Below are 26,628 nucleotides of genomic sequence, written 5' to 3'. Positions count from 1 at the left end.
CACGTAACCGTTCTCATTCCTAGTTTTCTTATCTGTAAAATGGGGTAAATTCCTACCTTACAGGGCTATTGAGAGGCTTAGATGCAATAACATATATAGAAGGCTTTATATACCATAAAGCAATATATAAATGGCAGTTTTTTGGGGGGGTGGCTAGGTTGCACAGTGAATAGAGTTTCTGGCCCGGAGTCAGGAGATGCTGAGTTCAAATCCTGGCCTTAGACGCTTCTATGTGACCTTGAGCAAATCACTTAACCCAGTTTGCCTCAGTTTCCTCATCTGTAAAATGAGCTGGAGAAGAAAATGGCGCACTACCCTAGTATTTTTGCCAAGAAAACCCCCAAAAGGGATCACGAGTCAGATACGACTGAAAATGACTAAACGACGAAGCATAATTTAGTCCAGCCTCATTTTTAAAGTCAGGGAAATCATGGCCCACAAGGTTGAAATGAATTGCCCCAAACCACATAAGATAGAAGTATAACTAGGATTCATTCCCAGGTCCACCGACTCCAAATCCAGTTCTTTTTCCACCATACCACACTGCCTCAAGGTCATTCACCTCTGGCTGTGTGTTCCCTGATTCGTAAAAGGAGGTGGGCCAGACAAGGCTAGGAGGTAGCTTGTCCTAAGAAGAGGAGGAGGTTTTGATGGACAACAAGCTTAATAGGAGTGAGCAGCATGGTATGGCCAGTGAGAAGTCTAATCCAATTTTATGCTGCATTAAAAGGGAGGCTTTCCGTCTGGCACCAGTGCCCTGGCACCTAGTAGGTTCAAAGATTATTGTTCCTTGATGCCTGTTGATTAGTTGATTGACTGGTAGGGTAGTCGTGCCATCAAAAAAATCATTTGGAGGAACTGGAAATTTTTAGCCCAAATAAGGTTTAAGATATCACAATACCTGTCTTCCAATAGGAGAGAGATTTAATTTATTCTGCTTGGTCCCAGAGAGCAGAACTAGGAACTCTAAAGGAAAGTTGAAAAGAGGAAGATTTCAGCTCAATGCAGGACAGAACTTCGTAGCAGAGTTGCCTAGGAGTGAAATGGAATGCCTTGACAGGTAGTAAGTTCCCCATCCCAGGAGGTATTCAGCCAGATTGTGAAAAACCATTCGTCCAGGATATTGTCAAGGGAATTTCTGCACAGGTAGGGATTGGACTGGATGACCTTTGAGGAGACAGCTGTGGTTTAGTGGAAAGAGTACTGCATGTAGAGGCAAGGCATAGGTTCAAAACCTGGCTCTGCTAACTTCCTGGCTGTATGACCATAGGGAAATCACTTAACCTCTCTAGGCCTTGGATTCTTCCCTAGAAAAATGAAGGAGGGAGTTGGATTAGGTGGTCAGTGAGGCTCCTTGCAGCCCTAAGCTAGAAGACCTAAGACCCTGAAAGCTAGCATCCATCATCTGACAGGCCTACGCTGGGATCCTGCTACCGTCTCTCCTCTCAGACTGTGTGCTGAGCTGCGTCTTCAGGCTGGAAATCCCAGGCTTACATACAAACTTAGTTCCCAGAACGATAGAATGTCCGATCAAGGCAGGACCTTAGAGTCAGACCCCACCCCTTTTTTGCAGATGTGGACCCTGAGGCTCAGAGATATAAAAGGATTTACCCCTAGAGCCATCCAGGCCGGAACTCTTATATTCTGACTCCCAATCCAGAGTTCTGGATATTGCTGCTGAGTTCAGATCTGGCCTCTTTGTCCTCGTCTGTAAAATGAGCTGGAGAAGGAAAAGACAAACCACTCAAGTGTCTTTGCCAAGAAAACCCCAAAAAGGGGTCATGACGAGTTGGACGCGACTGAAAATGACCAAACAACAAAGAGTGTGAAAGAACCCACCAATCAAAACTGCCAGTTTATTGTTGAGTGCTAATGGCTCCTTGGTCTCATTGGGGAGGGAGGCACTAAGCATTTATTTACGTAGCATCTGCCACGTTTCAGGCACTGTACTGAGCACTTTACAAAAATTATCTCATTTGATGCTCAGAGCAATCTTGAGAGGTAGGTGCTGTTATTATCCCCATTTTATGCTTGGGAAAACTGAAGTAGGCAGAGACTAAGTGTGACTTATCCAGGGTCACACAGCTAGTAAGTGTGTGAGGCTGGATTTGAACTCAGGCCTTCCTGACCCCAGGCCCAGCGCTCTGTCCAACTGAATATTAAGATTATTTGCTTGCAGTTACTCTAATTGAGCATTGAGCAGCGGCCTTGTGCCCAGCACAGAACAAGGCACCCTGGAGGGGGGGAGGGGGTACCACAAAAAGAAGCTACAAAGGAGTAAGGCTCTTATTTGCAGAGTTCTCAGCAGTCGTTTACATTTATTCATTCATTCCTTCATTCAGCAAATATGTATTGAACGCCTCCAGTGTGTGTGTGTGTGTGTGGGGGGGGGGGTGTTACATAATGTGAGTCATTCAGATGCTCCAAGGAGCTTTTCCTTTTCCCAGGCATTTTCACGTCTCTTATCTCCTTGGCTGCATTGTCAAAATAACCCTGGGAATGAAGGGAAGGCAGGTGTTGTTAGCCCCTTTTAACAGATGAGGAAACTGAGTCTCAAAAACGTTGAGTGACTTGCCTGACAGGTCGACACAACTGGTTAATCACAAAACCAGGCTCTAACCCTGTGTTGTGCACGCCACACACCGCACCCCTCAAACACCACACAATTCATAAGTCCTTGCTTTACCCTTTTCTGCCTATGAAATCTCAGGCCATTTCCTGAGTTCCTTATATGTAAGACGGAAGAGAATTATACTGACTGATCCCTAAAGTCTCTTCCATCTTTAAATCCGTGATCTTATTAATTTAGTCATTTTGAGAACCTCATTTGTTTGTTTGACACTTTCTTTTCCTTCTAGTTTATTAAAAGAAATTTACTTTGGAGTTTTAGAAAATTCAGTCCCTAGGCAGTTTTCACTTTTGCCGAGGACACCAGGATCCCAAAGGGAGGGGTTTTTTTGTTTTCATATAATGAAAGTATGCCCTTTTAGAAAGCCCCAATCTTTTAAAAAAAGTTTTTAAAATAAATTTATATTTTTTCGTATCATCTACATTTCCCAGGGTATCTCCCCATCCTCTCCCAGAGAGCCATCTCTTGTAATAAAGTTCAGCAAAACTAACCCAAATTTCAAAATAATCTGAGATATAGGCAGTGTTCCACACCCACCCCACTGACTGTCTATCTATCTACCCATCGTCCTTGACTAGCAAAGAAGCAGGGGGGAGGTATCTTCTCATATCTCCTCTGTGGGACCAATCTTGGTCATTATAATTTAGCAGAATTATATTTTGATTGTAGAAACAGATAAGTTAAGATCATATCATCGTAGAATTACAGATTCAGAGCTGGAAGGGGCCTCAGAAATCTTTTTTTTAAGTTTTTAAATTTTAAATGTAAATACAAAAGAAAAAAAATTCATGTACACAGCAGAACTTAGGAGAGGATTCAAAATATACAGCAGTAAATTTCCATTTCAAGAAAACCTATAAAATAAATACTACACATCATTTTCAGAACTGTCCAGCTTTTCTTTGTTTCCTTGTAGGCTTTATTTTTCCTCTGCTGTACACTTTTCACCTTTATTTTTCCCCTGCCCTCTTCCCCTTCCAAGAAGGCCACAGTTGAGCACAGGAATATACATACATATATACACACGTGTGTATATATGTATGTATACACACATACATATATTTATATACCCACATGTGTATATATATGTATGTATATACAAATATATTTATATACCCACATGTATGTAAATGTGTATGTATACATACATATATACATATATTTATACACCACACACATACATATACAAAGATATCTATAAGCATACATATAGACACATATCCACTCAGACGTATATGCCTAAGACCATATTATGCTTATTTCTAGTTGTCATCGATTTTTCTGAAGGTGGATAGCATCTTCCTTCATAAGTCCAGGTCTTTCCATATTTTTTTTAAAATCAACCAGCTCACCATTTCCTATACCACAGAAATATAGCCCAGTCACATTCTGTCTGAGAGATTGTCTGTGAAAGATTTTTTCCTCAATTTTCTGCATTCCTTCTGTTATTGGCTACATAGATTTTTATTTATATGAGAAATTTTAAATTTAAAATAACCAGAATTATCCACTTTATGCATCAACAGTGCTCTCACCTTATAAAATGGTTTAAAGTCTGATACTACTGAACCTGGTTCCTTCACATCTTCTTCCCTTGGTTTTGTTGAAGTTCCTGACCCTCTGCTCTTCCAAATGAACCCTGTTACTGTTTTTTCTAACTCAGATAATTTTTTAGTAATTTAATTGGGATGGCATTGCATAAATAGATAGGTAAAATTGTCATTTTTTTCATATTGGCTTCACCTACCCATGAACAATAAGTATTACTTCAATTATTAGGTCTAACTTTATTTGCATAAAAAGTGTTTCATGTTTACATTTGTATACTTCCTGTTTCTGTTTTGGCAGGTATACTCCCAGGTTTTTTATACTGCCTAGTTATTTTAAATAGTCCAAAATAATATTGACTAATATGGCTGACACATAGTGTAGTTTCCCTATTTTTTTTATTAAATCTATTTTAACTTTAACTTTGTCTGAGATCATGATTGCTACGCTTTTTTTACATAATAAATTCTACTCCTGACCTTTATTTTGTCTGTGTGTAGCTCTCATTTTTATAGCATTTCCTTAAAGCAACATATTGTTGAATTCAAATTTTTAATCCACTATCCCACCCCCTCATTTCACAGATAAGTGCCAAAGCTATTGTCACTTCAAGAAAGAATTCACTATCACAGAAGACACTTTTCAGAGACTCATCGTATCTGTTGGTTTTATGCTACTGTTTTTTGTATTATAGGGACAGGTTCTTTGTAGGGGGGAACATTCTGACATGACCGTGATCTGAAAACAAAAGTCATCAATGTATTTGATCTTAATTAAAAATTCCCCTGTGAGAGCCTTTTAAGTAGCAACTGCCCTGTGCAGTTAGAGCCTGATCCATTTTATACAAATTTCATTTCTTTACCAATTTTCAGGAATCATACCAATAGCCTATACGTATATAACACTTTAGAGTTTAAAAAACACTTTCCCATATATTACCTTATTTGACCCTCACCAAAAACAAAACAAAAAAAACCCTGTGCAATAGACAAGGGGTAGACATTTTATCCCCATTTTATGTGACTTGCCTTAAGTTAAAAGGTCATAGACCCCAGAGTCTTTTGATTTCAAATCTAGGTTCCATACTGACTCACATAACCCTCTCACATTATACTTGTTTTCTATAAAGCCAAGTATCCAGTAGCCCAGATCCATTGTCTTTTTACACACCACTCTAGTCCCACCACAGTTTAGTCCCTGTCTTTCTGATACAAGGAGATAGAATAGGTTAGAAAGTAGTCCAGAGTTGCTGGCTTAAATACATGTCAGCTCAGGCATAACAACCCAATTGAGCAAGCCATTCTTGCTCAATTCATGTGACTGGACAGATTTGGAATGTGTTAGTAAGCTGGAGAGATGATTTTTCCAGCTATGAGTCAGGACATTTATGCTCTCACACATAGTGACTTAAAAAAAAACTGTCATCCAAAAGCAGGCCTAAGAAGAATCCTGTAATTTAAATTTAAAAATCATTCATTAATATCTGGTAGAAAAGTCTGGAAAATCTCTTAGTACTTGGGGTCTCAAGAACTATGATGGATGGATGGATAAATGGATGGATGGATGGATAAATGGATGGATGGATGGATGAATGGATAGATAGACAGATGGGAGATAGATGATATATGTAGACAGATGATGAATGGGTAGATAGACTGCCGAGAGGTAGATGATAGATGGGTGGATAGATATAGGCAAACAGATGAGAGATAGATGGATGGATATAGACAAACAGATAAGAGATGATAGAGATGGATGATGGATGGATAGATGGATGAATAGATAGATGAGGAGTTGATAGAGAGATGAGAGAGGATAGATAGGTAGACATAAACAGATGTGAGACAGATGATATATAGATGATTGATGGATGGATATAGACAAACAGATAAGAGATAGATGTTGGATGGATAGATGAGAGGTAGATGGTAGACATGGATGGATGGACAGATGATTGATGGATAGCTAGGCAGACAGATGAGAGATAGATGATGCATAGAAGATTGATGGATGGATATAGACAGATAATAGATAGACAATGGATGGATGGAAAGACAGACGAGATAGAATATAGATGATGGATGGATAGATGAGAGGTAGATGGTAGGCATGGATGGATGGATGGACAGACAGATGATGGGTGAATAGATAGCTAGGCAGACAGGTGAGAGATAGATAATATATAGATCATTGATGGATGGATAGATCCAAACAGATGTGAGATAGGTGATGGAGGGATGAATAGATAGATGAGGAATTGATAGGGTGGAGAGATGAGATGATGGATAGAGATAAACAGATGTGAGATAGATGATGGATGGAGAGATAGATGAAAGATAGTTGGAAGAATAGATGAAAGATGGATGGGTAGATGGATGAGAGATGGATGATATATAGACACTGAACAGATGAGAAATAGATGGTGGATGGAGAGATAGATGAAAGATAGATGGATGAATAGATGACAGATGGATGGGTAGATGGATGAGAGATGATGGATTGATGAAAGATGGATGATACAGACACTAAACAGATGAGAGATAGATGATGGATAGGAGGATGCGAGGTAGATGATGGCTGGATGACATAGATAAATGAGAGATAGATAATAGACTCAGATGGATAGGTGAGAGAAAGATGATAGATGGACGGACAGATACATGCATACATACATGGATGGAACAAGCATTTTCTAAGAGCTTACCATGTGCTAAGGTACTGTGTTAAGAATTGAGTGTACAAATATAATTGAGCAAGCCCTTGCACTCAAGGAGTTTACATTCTAATCAGGAAAGAGAAGACATCAAAGAGAACTAAACAGGGGGTGGAGGCCTGAGTCTCAGCAAAACAGGTCAAAAGCTGACTTGTCAAGGAAGAGGCCCGAGGGCAGAGTCCAGATGACCACAAGGAGGAGGTAGAAGTGAGAGTGCCAGTAGAGACAGCATGGAGGGGGAGTAGTCAGGAAAGTATAATCATGGTAGTAGTAACTATCTGTAGGGTTTCAACTCGAACACAAGCTAGCAACCACCCTCTGGGCACCCAGTGCTAGGTGGGGGAGTATCCTAAAAAGGATGTTACAAAAACATTTGAACAGGATCAGTCTGATTAAAAAAACCATCTCCTGAATCTTCCCTATTATGTTGTGTATCTATAGGGATGAAACAATCTGTAGGTATTAATTAGGCAGCTACTGTATACCAAGCACCAAAGTTCTGCTATGATGCCTTATTCTCATGTGAAAGTAAGCCTGGGCTCTTGAAGGCTCCACCAATGGAACATAAGCTCTTGCAGGCTTGGAAAGGCTTCAAAATGGCGGGGACTGTATGTATGTTTCCTGAGGTTCATAACATTCCCACCTCTGCACCTTTGCCCAGTCTGGCCCCTTGATTGAAATGCTCTCTATACTTCTACCTCTTAGAATCTGACTTCAAGCCAGAACGCCATTTACTACAAAAGACCTCTCCTAATCTCTCTAGTTGTTAATGCTTTCCCCAGCCTCCCAAAATTACTTAGTTTAAGTTTTGTATTTATTTTTATGTTTATATGTTGATTTCCCCCTGTAGCATGTAAGCTTTTTGGGGCCAGGGACCGTCTTATTTTTATCTTTCATCCCCCAGTGTCTGGCATGTAGAAGAGGCTTAAGAAATGTCTGTTGAATCAAATTAAGTGGCCCACCTAAGCTGGCTATGGGATATTGAATTGTTCAACCACAACTTTTAGACAGGCCATACAGTGATTACAATTTGTACCACAGGACAAAAATCCTGGATCCTTAAAATAAGTATCTTCCCATCACTATCCTAGATGCTGGAGAGAAAGGAAACAAAAGAAAAGTGAAAAGACCCAGTTGACACATTCAAGGAGCATACAGCCCTAGGGATTCTAGCAAAAAGCTGTACCCCCACACCTGGATGTATGGGCAGCAGTCAGTATTTATTACCCACCTTGTCTGTGCTGGAGGAGCAGCTTGGTGCCACTGCAGTGGATAGAGCACTGGGCTTGGAGTCAGAAAGACTCATCTCCCTGAGTTCGTATCTGGCCTCAGATTCTTCCTAGCCATGTGACTCGAGGCAAATCACTTCACCCTGTTTGCCTCAGTTTCCTCATCTGTAAAATGAGCTAGAGAACAAAATGACAAGCCACTGCAGTATCTTTGCCAAGTCAACCCCAAATGGGGTCACAGAGAGTCAAACATGACTGAACAACAACACTATGTATTAGGCGCTGTGCAGGGGTTTCAAAAACAAAAATAAACCAGTCCCTGCCCCCAAGAAGTTTACGTTCTATGAGAGGAGAAAACATGCCTATATGAACCTAGCTTGGGGTGGCACAGTAGATAGAGCACTGGGCTTGGAATCAGGAAAGTTCATCTTCCTGAGTTCAAATCTAGCTTCGGACACTTATTAGCCCTGTGACCCTGGCAAGTCACTTTACTCTGGTTTCCCTCATTTTCCTCATCTATAAAATGAGCTGGAGAAGGAAGTGGCCAAACACTCCATTATCTTTGCCAAGAAAATCCCAGATTGGGTCTGCAAAGCTAGAAAGCCTTGAATTTGAAGCCAGAACGTTTGGGTTCCTCAGTTTTCCTCATCTATAAAGTGGGCGAAGGAGAGGTTTAGACTCAGTGGCCCCTGAACTCTGTCTTCTCTATATATGTCTGTGATCTTTTTAGACAATCCCTCAATTAGTAGAGCATCCCTGGGTACATTGGCTTGAATGTTTCTACCTGGCCTCTTTTCCGGGTCAAATCCGAAAAACAGTTCTTAATCACTTACTGTGTGCAAGGTGTTGGAGACAGAAACAAGATTATCCCTGCCCCCAAGGAACTTAAATTCTACTTGGCTCCTGGCTGAGGTGTACAGGAGCCAGCTTGAACTTGAAGGGGGAGGGTGGTCTAGAAAATCAACCAACCCTACAAAGCAGGGCTTCATTTATCATCTTGCTGATTGTCTAGACTTGGAAGGTGATGGAGAAAATGTTAGTAATACAGATGATACAGACACAACTCAATGGTGTGTCATGCTTTTCTGAGAGCCAGTTGTTAAGGATTTAGCAGCATACTCCTGGGAGTGGCGGTGGGGGAGGATGGGGACAAGGGGGGGAGGGGAGTAGGTGTAGGGAGATTATGCTTTACCTGAAGATACAGCCCCTATCAGTAAGGGGGACAAACAAGAGATCCACAGTGGCCTAGGTTAATTTTAGGAGGGAAATTAGCTGGGTGAGATCACCAAAGGTTTCACAGTTTCACCTCAACTGAGCTTTTTCTTTTATTATTTTATTTACTTTATTTTGAACTTAAATTTTAAAAAAGTATTTCCATAACATAGAATAGGAAAAAAAAAGATGATTGTACTGGAAACAAAGGTTCTGAAAGATAGAAACAAGGTGGGGAAGTTGGGGTATGGCCCCAATTAAGACACTAAATTTCAGCCGGATCTGCCCAGTGTTTTCTTGAGGTACTTATTAGGACATCATCATATGTGGTTTTTCCTCTTCTCTAAAATGGGGGCATGGACTGGATGGCCTAGAGGCTCCTCTCAGCTCTAGTCCTGGAGAACTTTGCTGTCCCCATTACCTTTGCTTTTGTTTGATGGAAAAAGCCAAACGTTTTAGCTCCACAGACTTCTCTTACCAGCTCACGTATTTCCTTTTATAGGGGTTCATTTCCATAGATTTTGAAGGCTTCTGAGATCAGCAGACTGAGCTAATCAGAGATGTGCCCGTCGCCCTTCACCTCTGCCAAAACCATTGCTAGATCTAGATTTCTAGGAGGCTGGAAGGATTGGTTTAGGTTATGGACCTGGTATTCTGGGGGAATTCTTGGATCACAAATGAACTAGATTGTCCAACAGTTTTTTGATTTGGTTGATACAGTTTGGTTGATACAGCCAAGGAGGAGGCCTTGATAATCAGTTTAACCATTATTCCGGTCATTCAGAGAGTGAAAAAAATTCTGAGTACTGGGACTCCAAGGTTCTGGGTTCAAACGATTGCTCTGCTACTCACTACTTGTGTGGCTGTGGATTCACAATAACGGCTAACATTTACATAATGCCTTAAAATTTACAAAACGCTTTACAAATATTATCCCATTTGATCCTCACAACAACCCTGAGATGCAGGTGCTATTGTTATCATCCCCAACGTACAGATGAGGAAACTGAGTCTGGGAAAGGTTAGGTGCTTTGCCCGGGGTCACATAGCTAGTAAGCATCTCAGGCTGGTTTTGAACTCAGGTCGGCAAAGCACTCCAGTATCTTTGCTAAGAAAACCCCAGACAGGGTCACAGAGTCAGACACACAAACTTGTTGACTCTAGGTTCATCACTCTATCCACTAAGCCACCTCAGCTGCTTCCCCTTCTTTTTAAGCCTCTGGGCCTTAATTTCCTTATCTATAAAATGAGGGGATTGGACCAGATAATCTCCAAAGTTTCTTTTCCTGCTCTGAGTTATGTTATATGGCCCTTTCCTTATCTGATTCTTTGATGTATTGCTTACTAAGCAACTGTGTTTATTGGGGGTGAGAGAGAATTGTTTTCTTTCTTTCTGATTTATTTCCTTCTTTCGGGTTTATAGTTTATTACCTGAACTAACAGGCAGCATTGTGTGTAGCGGTCGCTAAAACAGAGGCCACTAGCCCAGCTGGTTTTCATGCCTCCGGCCTTGCTGCGTGATAGAGGAAGCTTTAGCACTATAGAAATGCTGCCATCCTTCATGATCTTGAAGACCCTGGTCTTTCCTGCTCTTATTTGCATGTCAGTCACTGATTCATCTATGAAAAAGCCCTCAAAAGTTTAGAGCTGGTGCCCCCAGAGGGTGGAGTAGATCTGGTCACCTTCCTTCAGCCAGGTGCTCAAAGGTGTCTTCTCCAAAGACTTTACCCTGACTACTGGTGTCCTCTCTCCCTCCATTCATAACCCTTATGTTTCACTGCTTTGTAGAGATTCTCTTTATAGTCTATAGATACACACAATTGTTGTCTTCCCCCCCATAGATTATAACCTCTTTGAGAGTATGAATCATTTTTCATTCTTTTCTATTTGTATTCCTGGCACCTAGCAGGGTGCCCAGCACATAGTACATGCTTAATGAATGTTTGTTTATTGATTGCCATTACCAAGCTAGGAGGGAAGGGAAAGGGAAGGGGGCAGAAAGTCTAATCCAAAAACAATCTAATGTATTTATTAAGTACTTACTATGTTCAGGATGTTTTGCACAGGGCTGAGGATACAAAGGCAAAAACCAACCACACACAAAAAATACAGTCCCTGTTTTCAAAGAGCTCACATTCTACAGACAGATACAGCATGTACCCAGAAAAATAGATAGGGGATAATTTGAAGGGAAGTAAGAAAGGACAAACAACCAAGGTGATCAGAAAAAGCGTTTGCACATGAGCAGATCCTTGAAGGGAGCCAAGAATTCTTAGGGGCCAGAGTTGAGGAGAAGGAGTGCATTCCAGGTATGGGGACTTCCTATGCAAAGACACAGGTTGGGGAGGAGGATTCTTCAAAGATGGCAGAGTAGGTCAGAAAACTCCAGGCTCTCCAAATTTCCTCAACAAACAGAACATTGTAATGGCAAAGAACTGGAAATTGCAGGGACGCTCATTGATTGGGGAATGATTGAAAAAATTGTGGTATATGATCGTGTTGGAATACTATAAGAAATGATGAGCTCAAGGGACAGCAAGGTGGCACGGATGGATACAGCACCAGCCCTGGAGTTAGTAGGGCCTGAGTTCAAATATGGCCTCAGACACTTACTAGCTATGTGACCCTAGGCAAGTCACTTAACTCCAGTTCCCTCCAAAAAGAGAGAAGGAAGGAAGGAAGGAAGGAAGGAAAGAAGGAAGAAAGAAAGAGAGAGAGAGAGAAATGATGAGCTCATTAATTTTAGAAAAACATGGATAGCCTTGCACGAAATAGTGAAGAGCAAAATGAGCAGAACCAAGAGAACATTGTATATAGTATTAGCAGTATTGTTTTAAGAATGACCAAGCAAATGAAGAATTTTGACTATTATAAATGCCCAAATTAACTACAGAGGACCTATAAAGGGAGGCACTATCTGCATCCAGAGAAAGAACTGACAAACAGAAGTATGTATAGAATGATTTTACATATATATGTATTTGTGTTTAATGGTAGCCATCTCTAGGATGGGGGAGGGGAAGGGAAGAAAAAAGGATAAAAAAGAAAATTACATGATAATTTTATTATGTATTTAAAAGGAATGGCAAGTTATACACAATAGATTTGCAGTTTGACATGCAGTCGTCTTTTTTTATTCTACTATGTTATGGAAGTGTTTGTTTTATTTCATAAATTAAAAATAAAATAAATAATATCTTAAAGATATATATTGGTAATTCTCAAAAAATAAATATGTATATGTTTATAATTTTTAAAAAAGACACAGGTTGGGGATGGAATGTAGGCACAAGGAACAGCAAAGCAAATGGGCCAATTTGCTAGAGTGTGGGAAGGAGAGTAATGTGTAGTCAATTGGAAATGTAGGCCTTGAATAGTCAACCGGAGTGTGTAAGCCTACTGGTCATGGATCCTCTGGGTCAGAACAGCACAACTTCTGACCCATGGGCCGCTTATGGCAAGCCAAAGGATTTCCGGTGGCCCAAGAAATGTAGGGCAAAACATCCTCTACGTTTTTGGCAGGCTGCCAGAATCCTTTGGTGTGCCCTCTGGTGCAGGTTGTGCAGGCCTGCTCTAGGTGAATGAATGGATAATAATTTATTAAACAATTTCCATGTGACAGGCATAGTCCTAAACACTGGAGATGCAAATATAAAAGCAAGACAGTCCCTACCCTCAAGGGACTTATATTTGATTAGGGAGAAATAACACTTGGGGAAGTCATGGCCAGAGAAGAGAGTTTGGGTCTTTGGAGCCATAGAACTTATGGTTTTCATGCCACTTCCACATGCATTAATGATACTGATTTGATTACTATTCTCTGAGCAAGAAATAGAAAGATAGGGGTGGGGGGAGTGGAGTTATCATGTGGTAAAGTCAATGGCAGTGGTCTAGGGAGGGTGGGAGGTGACACCCAGTCTAGAGCTTACTAAATATAGAGGGTTAGGTATATTTACACACATTACCAATGCATATAGCTCAGCTTTCAGAATGGGGTTCTATAACTTAGTGGATTATAAAGGACTGTGCTGGGACGTTAACAACCAGCTCTCATTGGGGTGGCGGTGGTTATTCTTGTTCAGTCATTTTCAGTTGTGTTGGACTCTTTGTGAACCCATTTGGGTTTTCTTGGTAAAGATACTGCAGTGGTTTACCATTTCCTTCTCCAGCTCATTTGACAGATGAAGAAACTAAGGCAAACAGGGTGAAGTGACTTGTCCAGGACCACAGAACTCGCACATGTCTGAGGCCAGATTTGAACTTAGGAAGATGAGTTTTCCTGACTCCAGGCCCAGCAGTCTCAGTGGGAAGGGGCAGGGGGAGGGTAATTGGACCCATGATATACTTTTGAAGTTTAATCAGTGTTAACATTTTTCTCCATCACTTTCTTAAGTCTGGGAAATCAACAAAACAATAAAGCAAGCCCTGTTTTGTGTTTTTTGCTGATTTCGGAAGTGTAAATTTAACAAATTTACGTACAGGGTTTTGTTTTGTTTTAACAGATTTTAACAATCAGCTCCCCTGAGCTGGCTCCAGCACAGCCCTGATTTATTCCTCCTACCCCACCCCCCCACCTCTCACTGCCTAGGGAGGAGAGCAGCGGTCTCTAGAACTCTGACCTAGAGTGAGGAGAAGGGGACAGCGGCAGATTATATGGCCTGACATCCAGGTAGATACATGGATGACTGAATGGTAAATGTAGAAAATACATCTTAGGAAGATTTCCATCCTGAATGGTGAAAGTTGTAGCATTTTGGTGCTTGAAGGCATAATGCTTCAGCTCTTTGGACAACCTGGCCATCAGATGAGACATCTGAGTAGTTCAGTCCCTTGCTCGAGGTCACACAGGTAGGCAGGGGCAGACCCAGAATTGACTCTCATCTTCCAGCACTTCAGGTTCAGCGACAAAGGCCAGCATTCTCCCTGCAGAATTACTATGCTTCATAAATGTTCTGTTGTTGTAGATGCTAAATCCTTGAGAGCAGGAACTTGGCCTTTTTTCTCCACTGCATGTCTAGTGCCTTGCTTCTATAACAGGTTTCAATAAATATTTGCTGATCCTCAAAGAGACAGTGTTTGTAAAGTGCTTTATAAACTGTATGTAAGTAAAAGTCAGTTATTATTATATGGGGGGGGGCAGTAGGCAGTGCGATAGATAGAGCATTGGGCCTGGAGTCAGGAACACCTGAGTTCAAATCTGGCCTCAGACACTTCCTAGCGGTGTGACCCTGGGCAGGTCACTTTACCCTGTTTGCCTCAGTTTCCTCATCTGTAAAATAAGCTGGACAAGAAAATGGCAAACCACTCCAGTATCTTTGCCAATAAAACCCCAAATGGGGTCACAAAGAGCTGGACACGACTGAAAGACTGAACAACAGTAACGATTATTATATGGGCATTAAGCTATGATAGGGCTATCCAGAGGGGGATAAATGGTACTGTTCAGGGGGTACTCCCTTCCCTGTGTTGGCTTAATGCCAACAAATTCTTAGTCTCCAACTCTCCCCTATCTAGATTCTTTATTGAGTATTACAAATATCCATCCTTGCAACATTACTTCCTGGTGCATAACAAATGCCAGCTACATATGGTATAGTGAAGAGGGTACTGGAATGTATCCAAGGATTTGGGTTCGAATCCTCACTCTGCCCCTTAAACTGCTTACATAACTTTGGGCAAATTCCTCTCTGTGGGCCTCAGTTTTTTCACCTGTAAAATGAGGGGGTTGGCTTGGATGATATCCCAGGACCCACCCACGTGACATCCTCTCCGATGGCTGCTTCCTCACATTTTCCATCTTGTCGTTGTTTGTCCTTCGTTTTCAAAGAGGGCCAGTGACTTCACAGGGTGATGTCTTGACCCATGCATGAATTGGATTTAAGTGAGGCAGAGCTGTAAGGTCATCAGCCTCACTGTCTTCCAGAGTCATTGAAATCCAGGGGCAGGACAAAAAGGAAGATGACTGGTGATGGCCCAGGCTGCAGTGGGTGACCTTGGCACCTTCAGTGTCTGACCAACCTCTAAGCACTCCACAGCGCCTGCTTCAGGTGCCTTCATGGCTGTTGAAACAAATTGTTCTCCTTTGCCCATTCTGCAGCAGGAAGTCTTCACATGCATGGGGGGGTCCCCCCCCAAGTCATTAATGGGTTTGAGGCCTGTGGGTTATCCTCAGCTCGGTTTAGCCGGTCTGCCAAGATGGGTTTACCAGGATGTGGTCGAATGTACATGCTGCAGTTTCTTGGAGCCATGGATGAGATTTGGTGACAGGCGGACACCAGAGGTGGATGAGCGGCCCTGAAAAGGACTCAGCAAGCCCTCACAACAGAGGTGCTAGTCCCCACATACCTCTTAGAAATACTTAAAAGATCTGTGATCCCTGGCTTCCTTTAAGTCCCAACTAAAATCCCATATTTTACAGGAAGCCTCTCTTAATTCCAGTGCCTTCCCTCTGTTAATTGTGTCCTATTTATCCTGTTTTTGGCTTGTTTGCATGTATTCGTCTCCTTCATTAAATTGTGAGCTCCTTGAGGGCAGAGACTGTTTTTTTTATTTTTTGTTGTTGTTTATTTTTTGCCTCTTTTTGTATCATCTGCGTTAAGCAGTCCTGGAGAGTTGCCTGAGGCTCGTAGCAGTAACACTGTGTGTCCAGGATCCCAGAGCTCCTTAGAGTGAAAGACTAGTTACACTCTGGTCTTCCTGACTCCCAAGCCTTTGCGTATCACATGTTCTTTGGTCTGAAGCCAGGGAGATCTAGGTATAAGTCATTCTTCTAATGCACACTCACTGCATGACTACGGGCAAATCGCTTTCCCTGTCATTGTCCTGGGGTTAAAACTTTCTGAAATTATTGAAGAAGTCACAAAGTTCAGTTGTTTCTTTCAGTCACATCTGATTCAATGTGACTCTGTTTGGGGTTTTCTTGGCAGAGATAATGGAGTGGATTGTTATCTCCTTGTCCGACTCATTTGACGAGTGAGGAAACTGAGGCAAGCAGGGTGAAGTGGCTTGTCCAGGGTCACACAGCTAGTAAGGGTCTGAGGCCAGATTTGAACTCAAGAAGATGACCAGGACTTCATCTAGTGTGTCAACCCAGCTTCTCCAGGAGTCAGAAAGACCGGGGTTCAAATTCGTTCTGATGTAGCTTAATGAGCTGTGTGACCCTAGACAAGTTACATCCTCTTCTGCCTCGGTTTCTTCATCTGTAATATGGGAGGGTAGGATTGTATGGGGTGTTCAGGGAGGACCAGCACCTCTGGTGTGAGGGCTTGCTGAGAGCCCTTTCCAGGGCTGCACCTGTCACCCAGCTCTCATCTGTGGCTCCAAGAAGCTTGTGCAACAGCCACACCCCAGTAAAACAGTCTCTGGCAGACAGGCTAAACCAGGTTGAGGGGAACTGATGGGCCTCAACCCCGTCTGTGAGTTAGGTGGGGCCCATATACCCCAAGCATGCGAAGACTTCCCTGGACGATGAGAACAGTTTGTTCCAACAGCCATGATGGCATCTGAAGCAGGAGTGCTTAGAGCTTGGTCAGTCATTGAAGATGCCACATCATCCACTGCTTCTTGGGCCATCACCAGTCCCCCTGACTTTTGTCCTGCCACTGGACTTCTGTGATGCTGGAAGAGAGACTGAGGCTGATGCAACTCCCCCTCAGGTAAATACAATTCACACCAGAGTTAAGACATCACCCATGACGTCATCGGTCCTCTTTGAAAAGGAAGGACGGACCACAACAAAATGAGAGGGTTGGCCTAAGATGACCTCCAAGGTACCTTTCAGCTTTAGAGCTAATTAATCTAAATTACAGAGATGATACCAATCTGCAACAGCAAGGGAAATTTCCATACTAGGAATTCACCTACACTAATTAAAACGTAAGTCCAGACCTGCCCCCCCCCCAAAAAAGTTCACAAGATATTTTCCTCATAACAACCCCCTAAAGTCGCTAATTTGAGTCTTATCTTTATTTTCATGTTGTAGAAACCCAGGAGTTTAATGATTTGCACAATATCAAACAGTTCCTAAGCATTGGAGCTGTCTCCAGGTCATTAAGAGAATGAGTTATTTGGACAACTAATCCTGCCCTCAGCCTGGGGATCCTTGTTTGCTGGGGCTGTGGTTGGGGGGCGTGCCTCCCATTTGTGGTCTGTAGTCCTGTCTCGTCTCTCACCCAGGGACTGACTGCCCTTGAAGGTTTCAGCCGCAATAGGCTTGCATCATCACAATGCCCGGGCCCCGAACAGATGCCCATGTTCTCATGTACTAGTCTGATTGTGTGCGAGTGCATGTACCTGTGTTGGGCAGTGTGCCCTGGCCTTTTATTTGCTTCCAAGAATCCTTCAGGATGTTTACTTGAAACTCTAAGTTGAGTTCTGTCTAGTTTAGAATCACAAGGTTACATGGAGGGTCACAACAGTAAAGTCAGACCCATATTCCCATGTCTGAAGAGCACAGTGTAGGAGTCAGGTTGTCTCCTGTGGGAGGAGGCAATGGGGAAGAATTCATGCATGGAATTACCTTCATCCTTATTCTGTGAAGTGCTGACTCAAGACGTTAGAGGCCACCTTCTTCAGGAGGCCTTTTCAATCCCATCCACCTCTCTTGTTTCTAGTACATTCTCCCCAAAGGTCGCCTTCCATGTACTCTCTTCCCTATACATGTACACATTGCTATTTCTCCCCATTAGAATGTGAACTCCTTGAGGGCAGGGAGTGTTCTTCCTTTTTTCTTTTTTTTTCTTTTTTATATTTATTTACAACACTCAGTTCTTCATGATTTTGAGTTCCAGATTTTCTTCCCCCTCCCCCCAAGATGGCATGGAATCCAGTAAATCTTCTACATATAACTTCACATTGAACTTATTTACACACTAGTCAAGTTGTAAAGAAGAGTTATGACCAATGGAATGAATTGTGACAAAGAAGAAGCAAAAACAAAAGAGAAAAAAAAGGAGAGAAAACAGTTTGCCTCAATCTGCATTCAGTCTCCATAGTTCTTTCTCTGGATGTAGATAGCATTCTCCATCGTGAGTCCTTTGGAGTTGTCTTTGCACCTTGTGTTGCTGAGAAGAGCAAATTCTATCAGAGTTAGTCATCACAGAATCCATATATCTGTGGTTGTGTATAATGTTCTCCTGGTTCTGCTCTGCTCACTCAGCATCATGTTGTGTAGGTTTTTCCAGGTTATTGTAAAGTCCGTATCTTCCCCATTTCTTATTGCACAATACTATTCCATTACTTTCATATACCACAACTTGTTCAGCCATTCCCCAATTGATGGGCATCCCCTTGATTTCCAATTCTTTGCTGCCACAAAAAGAGCCGCTATAAATATTTTTGTACATACGGGTCCTTTTCCCACTTGTATGATCTCTTTGGGATACAGCCCTAGAAGTGGTATTGCTGGGGCAAAGGGTATGAACATTTTTATAGCCCTTTGGGCATAGTTCCAAATTGCTCTCCAGAATGGCTGGATCAGTTCACAACTCCACCAGCAGTGTAACAGTGTTCCAATTTTCCCACATCCTCTCCAACATTTATCATTTTCCTGTTTTGTCATGTTAGCCAATCTAACAGGAGAGATGTGGTACCTAAGAGTTGTTTTGATTTGCATTTCTCTGATCAATAGTGATTTAGAACATTTTTTCATATGCCTATAGATATCTTCAATTTCTTCCTCTGAAAACTGCCTGTTCATATCCTTTGACTGTTTCTCAATTGGGGAATGACTTGTATTCCTATAAATTTGGCTCAGTTCCCTGTATATTCTAGAGATTAGGCCTTTATCAGAGACACTAGTTGTAAAGATTTTCTCCCAATTTTCTGCTTCCCTCCTAATCTTTGTTGCATTGGCTTTTCTTATACAAAAACTTTTCGATTTAACATAATCAAAATTATCCATTTTGCATTTTATAATGCTCTCTGTCTCTTGTTGTGTCATGAATTCTTTCTTTTCCATAAATCTGATAGGTAAACTATTCCTTGCTCTCCCAAATTGCTTATAGTATCAGCCTTTATTCCTAGATCATGAACCCATTTTGACTTTATTTTGGTATATGGTGTAAGATATTGGTCTATGCCCAGTTTCTGCCCTACCATTTTCCAATTTTCCCAGCAGATTTTGTGAAATAGTGAATTCTTAGCCCAGAAGCTGGCCTCTTTGGGTTTATCAAAGATTGCTATAGTCATTGACTTCTCTGTCTTGTGTACCTATCCTATTCAACTGATCTACAACTCTGTTTCTTAGCCAGTACCAGGTAGTTTTGATGACTGCTGCTTTATAGTACAGTTTAATATATCTGGTATGGCTAGGCCACCTTCCCTAGCATTTCTTTTCATTAATTCCCTAGATATTCTAGACCTCTTGTTCTTCCAGATGAATTTTGTTATTATTTTATCCAGCTCTGTAAAATAATTTTTTGGTAGTTCAATGGGTACAGTGCTGAATAAATAAATTAATTTAGGTAAAATTGTCATTTTTATTATATTAGCTTGGCCTAACCATGAGCAGCTGATATTTTTCCATTTATTTAGATCTTACTTTATTTGTGTGAAAAGCGTTTCATAATTATGTTCATATAGGCCTTGGGTTTGTCTTGGCAGATAGACTCCCAAATATTTTGTAGTGTCTACAGTAACTTTAAATGAAATTTCTCTTTCTCTCTCTTGCTGTTGGGCTTTGTTAGTAATGTATAGGAATGCCAAGGATTTATGGGGGTGTATTTTTTCCTTTTTTCTTTATATCCCCAGTGCTTAACACACTAGTACATAGTAAGTGCTTAGTGAATGTTTGTTGACTGGTTAATTAATAATTATGAAAGTTTTTCTGACTCTTTCCCGGAGGGCTGAGAGAATAGGCAGTTGACCACATGACATTGTTTCAGAAGTTTTGAGAAAGGTCCTTTTCCCCAAATATACCTATCCTACCCACAGTAGGGTACCACACTACCTGAAGTATACTCAAATCATGGAGAACCTGCCATGTAAGAGGTCTTGGGATGGGCACTTTGGGGATACAGAGAGAAATCATAACAGCTGCCAGTGGAGTGGAGGTTAGTGAATTAAGGACTGGGTCTTGGAGTCAGCCAGATTTGGGTTCAGGACCTAGCTATTATGTAGTAGCTGTCTATCTTCTTGTGGATATGTCACTTAACTTCTCAATTCCCCAGGCAACTCTATGACTAAGTTATAGATGAGTTGTTGATTTGCATAGTTTGAGGGAGCTGGTACTCGGGGAATTCTTCATATTGTTGAAATTCTGGGTCCAGACCAAACACACACACACACACGCACACACGCGCACACACACACACACACACACACACTCTTATGTACAGAGTGTCCCAAACCTTAGTGTAGTTTTAAGCGATGAAAACTTTAAACTGCACTGAGGAATTTAATGCACTCTGTATGTGTGTATATACATACATATATAATATATGTACAAATATACATGGAAGTATACATGTCTATTCGGTCATTTTAGGTCATATCCAATTCTTCATGACCCCACTCAGGGTTTTCTTGGCAAAGACACTAGAGTGGTTTTCCATTTCCTTCTCCAACTCATTTTTATAAATGAGAAAAATGAGGCAAACAGGGTTAAGTGATTTGCTCTGGGTCACACAGCTTGTAAGTGTCTGAGGCTAGGTTTGAACTCAGGAACCCAGAACACTATCTACTGTACCACCTAACTGCCTGTATGTATACGTGTGTATGCACATGCGTGTACAGACACACATGCATGTTTTATGTGCATGCATATCTATATGAATTGCCATACACTATGAGTATAATATAGAACAAGGTTTGCAAAGCACATTCCATTATCTCATTTCAACTTCCCATCATTATTATCTATATTTTACAGATAAGGAAACTGAGTCTCAGGCAAGTTAAGTGACTTACCCATGGTCATACAGCTAGCACATGTCAGAGGTCAGATTTAGTCCCAGATCTTCCTGACCCCAAAGTCCAGTACACTATCCCTTCTATGACCTCTGCCTCTCCAGATGCTTACAACCTCACAGGGGAGATCACATAGTAGACAAATAACTGTACTGTAGTTAAGGTGTACTGTAATAAGGTGTACTGTAAGAAATGCTATAATTGAAGTTGTTTTAGGAGTTCAAAAGAGGAAGAAAGAGATAAATTCAGAGTGAGGAACATCAGGGGAAAAAAGTAAGATGCAATGGGGCCAACAAATGCCATGACATAGAAACTGGAACAAGGAGAGAGTTTTGTTTGCCCAGGAGGAGTACTCATTGAAGAAACAGAAAATAAATAACAAGTAAAGACATTGCCCATGAATTAGAGAATGAAATTTAGAAGAGAATAAAAGCAAACAAGAAACAGGAAAGATAAAGAATAGGCAAACTTCAGAAAGGATGCTACAAAAAGACATGTTACTTAAACTAAGAGATGAAGGGGAGGGAGGGAGTATGTTGAACCCCAGGTCTAACAGTTATAACTTTAAATTTGAATGGAATGACTGTCAGCTTGGAAAAATGCCTCATATATTCCTTTCAGCCTGACTAAAATTCCTTCTCTCTCTCTCTCTCTCTCTCTCTCTCACACACACACACACACATACACATATACACACCACACACACACACAATATATATATATATGTGTGTGTGTGGTGTGTATATATGCAAGTGTGTGTGTATATACATTTTATATATATATATATACACACACATATGTGTATCTACCTATCTATCTATCTATCTATCCTTCCCACTAGAATGTAAGCCCTTTTAGGGCAGGGACTGTTCTATTTTTGTCTTGGAATGTTTGGTACATGGTAGGTAGGTGCTCAATAAATGCCTGTTTGTTTATTGTATTTCACCTCAGGGACTGATCAGCCTTGGATCCAAGGGAATTCTGTCCACAGCCAGCCCCATTTCTGAAGTGTAAAGTCAAGCTCCCATTTTGCTCTCCATTCCTAGCTTCTCTGTCTTTCTCTAAGACCCTCAAAAAAAGCCCTTTGCCACCTGTGGCTCTTGGATAGCTAGAAAACTCATATATTAGGGAGAAGAACAGGAGTGGGGAGAGAGTGCAAGAGTATCAGTCACAAGCAGCTTATTCCTGGACCCTTGCCCTGGCCTCTTTCTCCCTCTTGAGCTCTAATGAAACCAAACATGGTCTCTTTCTTCTTCTCCCTGCTTTTTTCTGTGTCTCATATCTCTCAGTCTCTGTCTCTGTGTGTTTGTGTGTGTCTTTTTCTGTCTCTTGTCTCTTTCTCTATCTCTTTCTGTGTCTATGTGTATGTCTGTCTTTTTTGTCTCTGTCTCTCTTTGTCTTTCTGTGTCTCTCTGTCTCTGTGTATTTGTGTCTGTCTTTTTCTGTCTCTTGTCTCTTTCTCTATCTCTCTCTGTCTTTCTGTGTCTATGTATATGTCTGTCTTTTTTCTGTCTCTTTGTCTTTCTGTGTCTCTATGTATGTGTGTCTGTCTTTTTCTGTCTGTTGTCTCTGTCTCTTTGTCTCTGTATCTGTCTGTGTCTCCATCTCTGTGTGTTTTTTAATCTCTCTTGTCTCTCTTTTTCTGTCTGTCTATTGTCTCTCTGTCTCTCCCTCTCCCTCTCTCTCTCCCTCTCCCTCTCTCTCTCTCTCTCTCTCTCTCTCTCTCTCTCTCTGACTAGAACTATCCAACTCTCTCTCTCTCTCCCCCCCCCTCCCCACCCCCTCTCCTTTTCTCCTTTTCATGTTTTAGACTAGCCCCTGCCCTCCCCTCAACAGCTTTTGCCCATTCAGACCCGAATCCAAGATACCAACCAGATAGTGGCCACTCCAGAGGCCTGGTATTTTAAGCTATAGTGTTCCCCAGGAATTTTTTTTTTACTATTCCAAATATTTTAATAAGAGTTCTCTGGAAGGCATTTAAAACACCAGTTTGTGCGGATAAACTCCATTGGAGAGAGAGAGAATACAGAACACAGGTAGCCACAGAGCTGAGGAATTTTCTTGATTTGGGGCAGATCTGAGAGTCCACTGTTTTCTGATCAGCCTTGCGCTGCTCTGTAATCTCGTATTTCTCTTTTTCTGTGTCAAAAATCTCTCCTTCTTGGTGTCTAGGTTTACGGAGCCTCTTCTTCTTGAAGTAAGCATCAGTAAGATGATTTGGAATTTTTACACCTGAAAGGTTAACCCTGGTAGAGGTGGCAATGACAAATTTCTGACAGGTCCTTCTCAGAGGAACACGGTTGATGGTCAGAGGTCCACTCACCAGTAGCAAGCCACTAGCCAGCTGCTTCAGGAAAACCACTCGCTTGCCCCTGTGGCGGCCATTGACCATGATCAGAACAGTGCCTGGCTTGATGCTAGCTCGAAGTCTCCTCACGTACTGGCTGAAGGGCTTTTCACCATGACTTAGCAGCTTTCTAGGCACATCCTCAGTAGGGTAATACCAAGGCATTTTGCGAATCTTTACCACACGGGTTTCTCCATTCTTATCACCACCAACTGGCTTTGAGATAGTAGCAGGCACCTTCTCTTTCTTTTTCCTTTCAATCCGGGTTTTTGGTGCAGCATATTTCCGCTTGTACATGGCTCTCCGGGAATACATTGCAGACCTGGAGTATCTACCAATCCCTCAGGCCAGGACTGGGTTCCGACTGCAATGCTTTCGAGGCTTTTTCACCACCTTTTCAGCCACATCTTCCTTTTTGTTCTCTTTTTTTTTCCTTTTTGGCCTTCTTTTCCTTTGGTTCCTTTGGAGGCTTTTTGTCCGCCATCTTGAGCGAGGGGAAAGACTCCCCAGGAATTTTCAAAGTACATTGAGCTTTCTTGGCAGCAGCCTCCTATGGTATAAATATACGTTGAAATTTCCTTTTGTCTTATTTTTATGAATAGCTGTCTTTTCAAGTTCAGAGCAAATTACAGAGCCTCTTGCCGCGCTGCCCACCAATAAAAGAATAATGATAATTTGGCATCCGATGCAGCAGCCAGTTGCCCCCTTGATAAAGAAAATGATTTACCTGAGTGAAGTTTAAAGGAAGCCTTCATTACCTGATAGTTTACCCATTGTATTCCCCTGTCCTGAAGCCCAATCCTTCTTGACCCTCCTATCTGCTGGCTTAGACTAAATTAGAATCTTTTTTCTAGCAAAGCCCCAAGAGAGTTTTCGAAGTTCACAGACTAGATTTACATCTGTGGGGAACCTTACAGGTTATTGAGTCCAACCAACTCATTTTATAGATGAGAAAACTGAGATCCAGAAACAGGTTAGGTGACTGGTTCAGGGTCCTACAGCTAACGAATGTCAGAAGTGGGATTTTAATAATAATAATGATAGCTAACATTATATAGCTCTCACTGTGTGCCAGGCACTTCACAATTATCACCTCATTTGATCTTCACAAAGACTCTGCAAGGTAGGTGCTACTGTTATCTCCATTTTACAAATAAAGAAACTGAGGCACAGAAGTGACTTACCCAGGTCACACAGCTAGGAAGTGTCAGAGGCCAGATTTGAACTCTGGTCTTCCTGACTCCAAGTCCAATGCTACACCATGCTCTGTCACCATGTTTTCACTCTCCCCAAACACCCCCTGCCCCATGACTCAGGACTCCTTGAGAACAGACTTGGCCATCCAACACCTATTCTCCACCCCACCCCCCAAATTGGTTTTAATATAGAGTTTCTTTTCTTTTCAGATCTCTGATGCACTGGTGTCCCCAGAGTCTAATTGCAGAAGGTTCCCAGGATGTAAGCAATACAGCACCAGTGAGTAATGTGGGGTGATGTCTGCTGGGGGTGTAGAGGGTGCCTGGAGTGGATTTCAAAAGGAGAAAAGAGATGGGTGTGTCAAGCAAAAAGGAAATTACCTTATTTGAGGTAGTGTCTGCAAGGAGGTGTTTACCCTGGAAAACAGGGCCACCACGGCTAGACACAAGTCTGTCTCTGGCAACGGCACGTCCGGGCTTGGTCATTCTTAAAACTCGGATGAGCTGTGCGATGTGGGAGATTCTCCACACTGGCCTCCTCCAACACTTGGGGACAGTTCTTGGCAGTATATTGTAATTCAAGTTCACTGGACATAGTTCCTTCCCAGCTGTAGAATGAAGTGCACCAGTGGGCATGCTGTCCTCTTTATGCTTAGGTAACACTGGTGGCCTACCCTGTGGAAGGTTTTGCTTGGGGGTTTTCTGTGGTCTCAGAAATAGGTTTATACCCATCCATCCATCCATCCATCCTTTCATCCTTTCTCCCTCCCCTCCCCATCATGACCAAGGAAAGATGTTGTCTCTTAGTTATAACTAGACCAACAGAAGCCTAGAAACCCTTCAATTAGGAATGCTTATACTATAGAAAGATTATTTGAAGGGCTATCATGTGGGAACAGATGAGGCTTATTTTGCGCTATTACAAAAGGAGAATTGGGGCATGAGGTTATAGGGAGACAGTTCTCAAATTCCTATAAGGAGAAATTTTTAAACTGTTAGAACTATCCAAAAATGCAGTGAGTGTGAAAGAGTGAGCTTCCCATCACTGAAAACATTGAAGTAGATGCTGGATGAGCCTTCTGATGACCTTCTGTGGTATAGTGGAAAATGTACTGGGTTCACACGTGGAAGACCTGAGTTTGAATCCTACCTCCACCGCTTAGTAAATTATGTGACCATGGGCAGGTCATTTAACTTTTGTCTGCCTCAATTTCTTCATCTGTAAAATGGAGATGATACTTCCAACTCCCAGGGTTGTTGTGAAGATCAGTATATGTAAAGCTGTCTATAAAGGTCAGCTATAAGCACTGCTACTCTTGAGAAGCACCATGGCTTAGTATCAGACTTGGGCGTCAGAAATATTTGGGTCCAAGTCCTCCTCCTTACGCGTACCAGCTGGGTGGCTGTGGTTAAGTCATCATCTTTCAGGCAGCTCATTGTAGCTGGAAGTTAGAGTCGAATTGCCAGGCTGTATCCGTAGAGGAAGGTTCCACACCAGGAGTGCCTTCTATGGATGAAGTCTTAGATCCTGATCCAGAATTATGGTGGTGGTTGTTATCGGTGTCTGATAAGAATGTTGGACAAGCAGGAGGTTGGACCACCTGAGCTCTGCAGTCCTTTCTGTGACTGTGACTGTCATGTTGACTCTGTTCTTGGGGCAGGGAGGTGGCATAGCGTATAGAGCTCTAGGTCTGAAGTCAGGGAGACCTGAGTTCAAATGCATCCTCAGATACTTACTAGCTGTGCGTCCTTGGGCAAGTCACTTAACGCTGTTTGCCTCAGTTTCCTCATCTGTGAAATGAGCTGGAGGAGGAAATGGCTAAACCACTTCAATGTCTTTGCCAAGA

General features: G+C 41.9%; 1 protein-coding gene across 2 annotated transcripts in view; it reads left to right on the top strand.

The window, feature by feature from the left end:
- The window catches only part of ZHX2 (zinc fingers and homeoboxes 2), a 225,978-nt gene that overhangs the window by 88,641 nt on the left and 110,709 nt on the right, over window positions 1-26,628 (top strand). For both annotated transcript variants that reach the window (XM_036737197.1, XM_036737188.1), the window contains exon 3: window positions 24,992-25,061. The gene's annotated coding sequence lies outside the window, so the exon portion shown is untranslated. The remainder of the gene's footprint in view (window positions 1-24,991; window positions 25,062-26,628) is intronic.

Source organism: Trichosurus vulpecula, chromosome 1, assembly GCF_011100635.1.
Source record: "Trichosurus vulpecula isolate mTriVul1 chromosome 1, mTriVul1.pri, whole genome shotgun sequence".
In the NCBI taxonomy this organism is placed as follows: domain Eukaryota; kingdom Metazoa; phylum Chordata; class Mammalia; order Diprotodontia; family Phalangeridae; genus Trichosurus; species Trichosurus vulpecula.
Note: the sequence above shows the minus strand (reverse complement) of the source record. Positions and strands in the feature narration are given on the sequence as shown.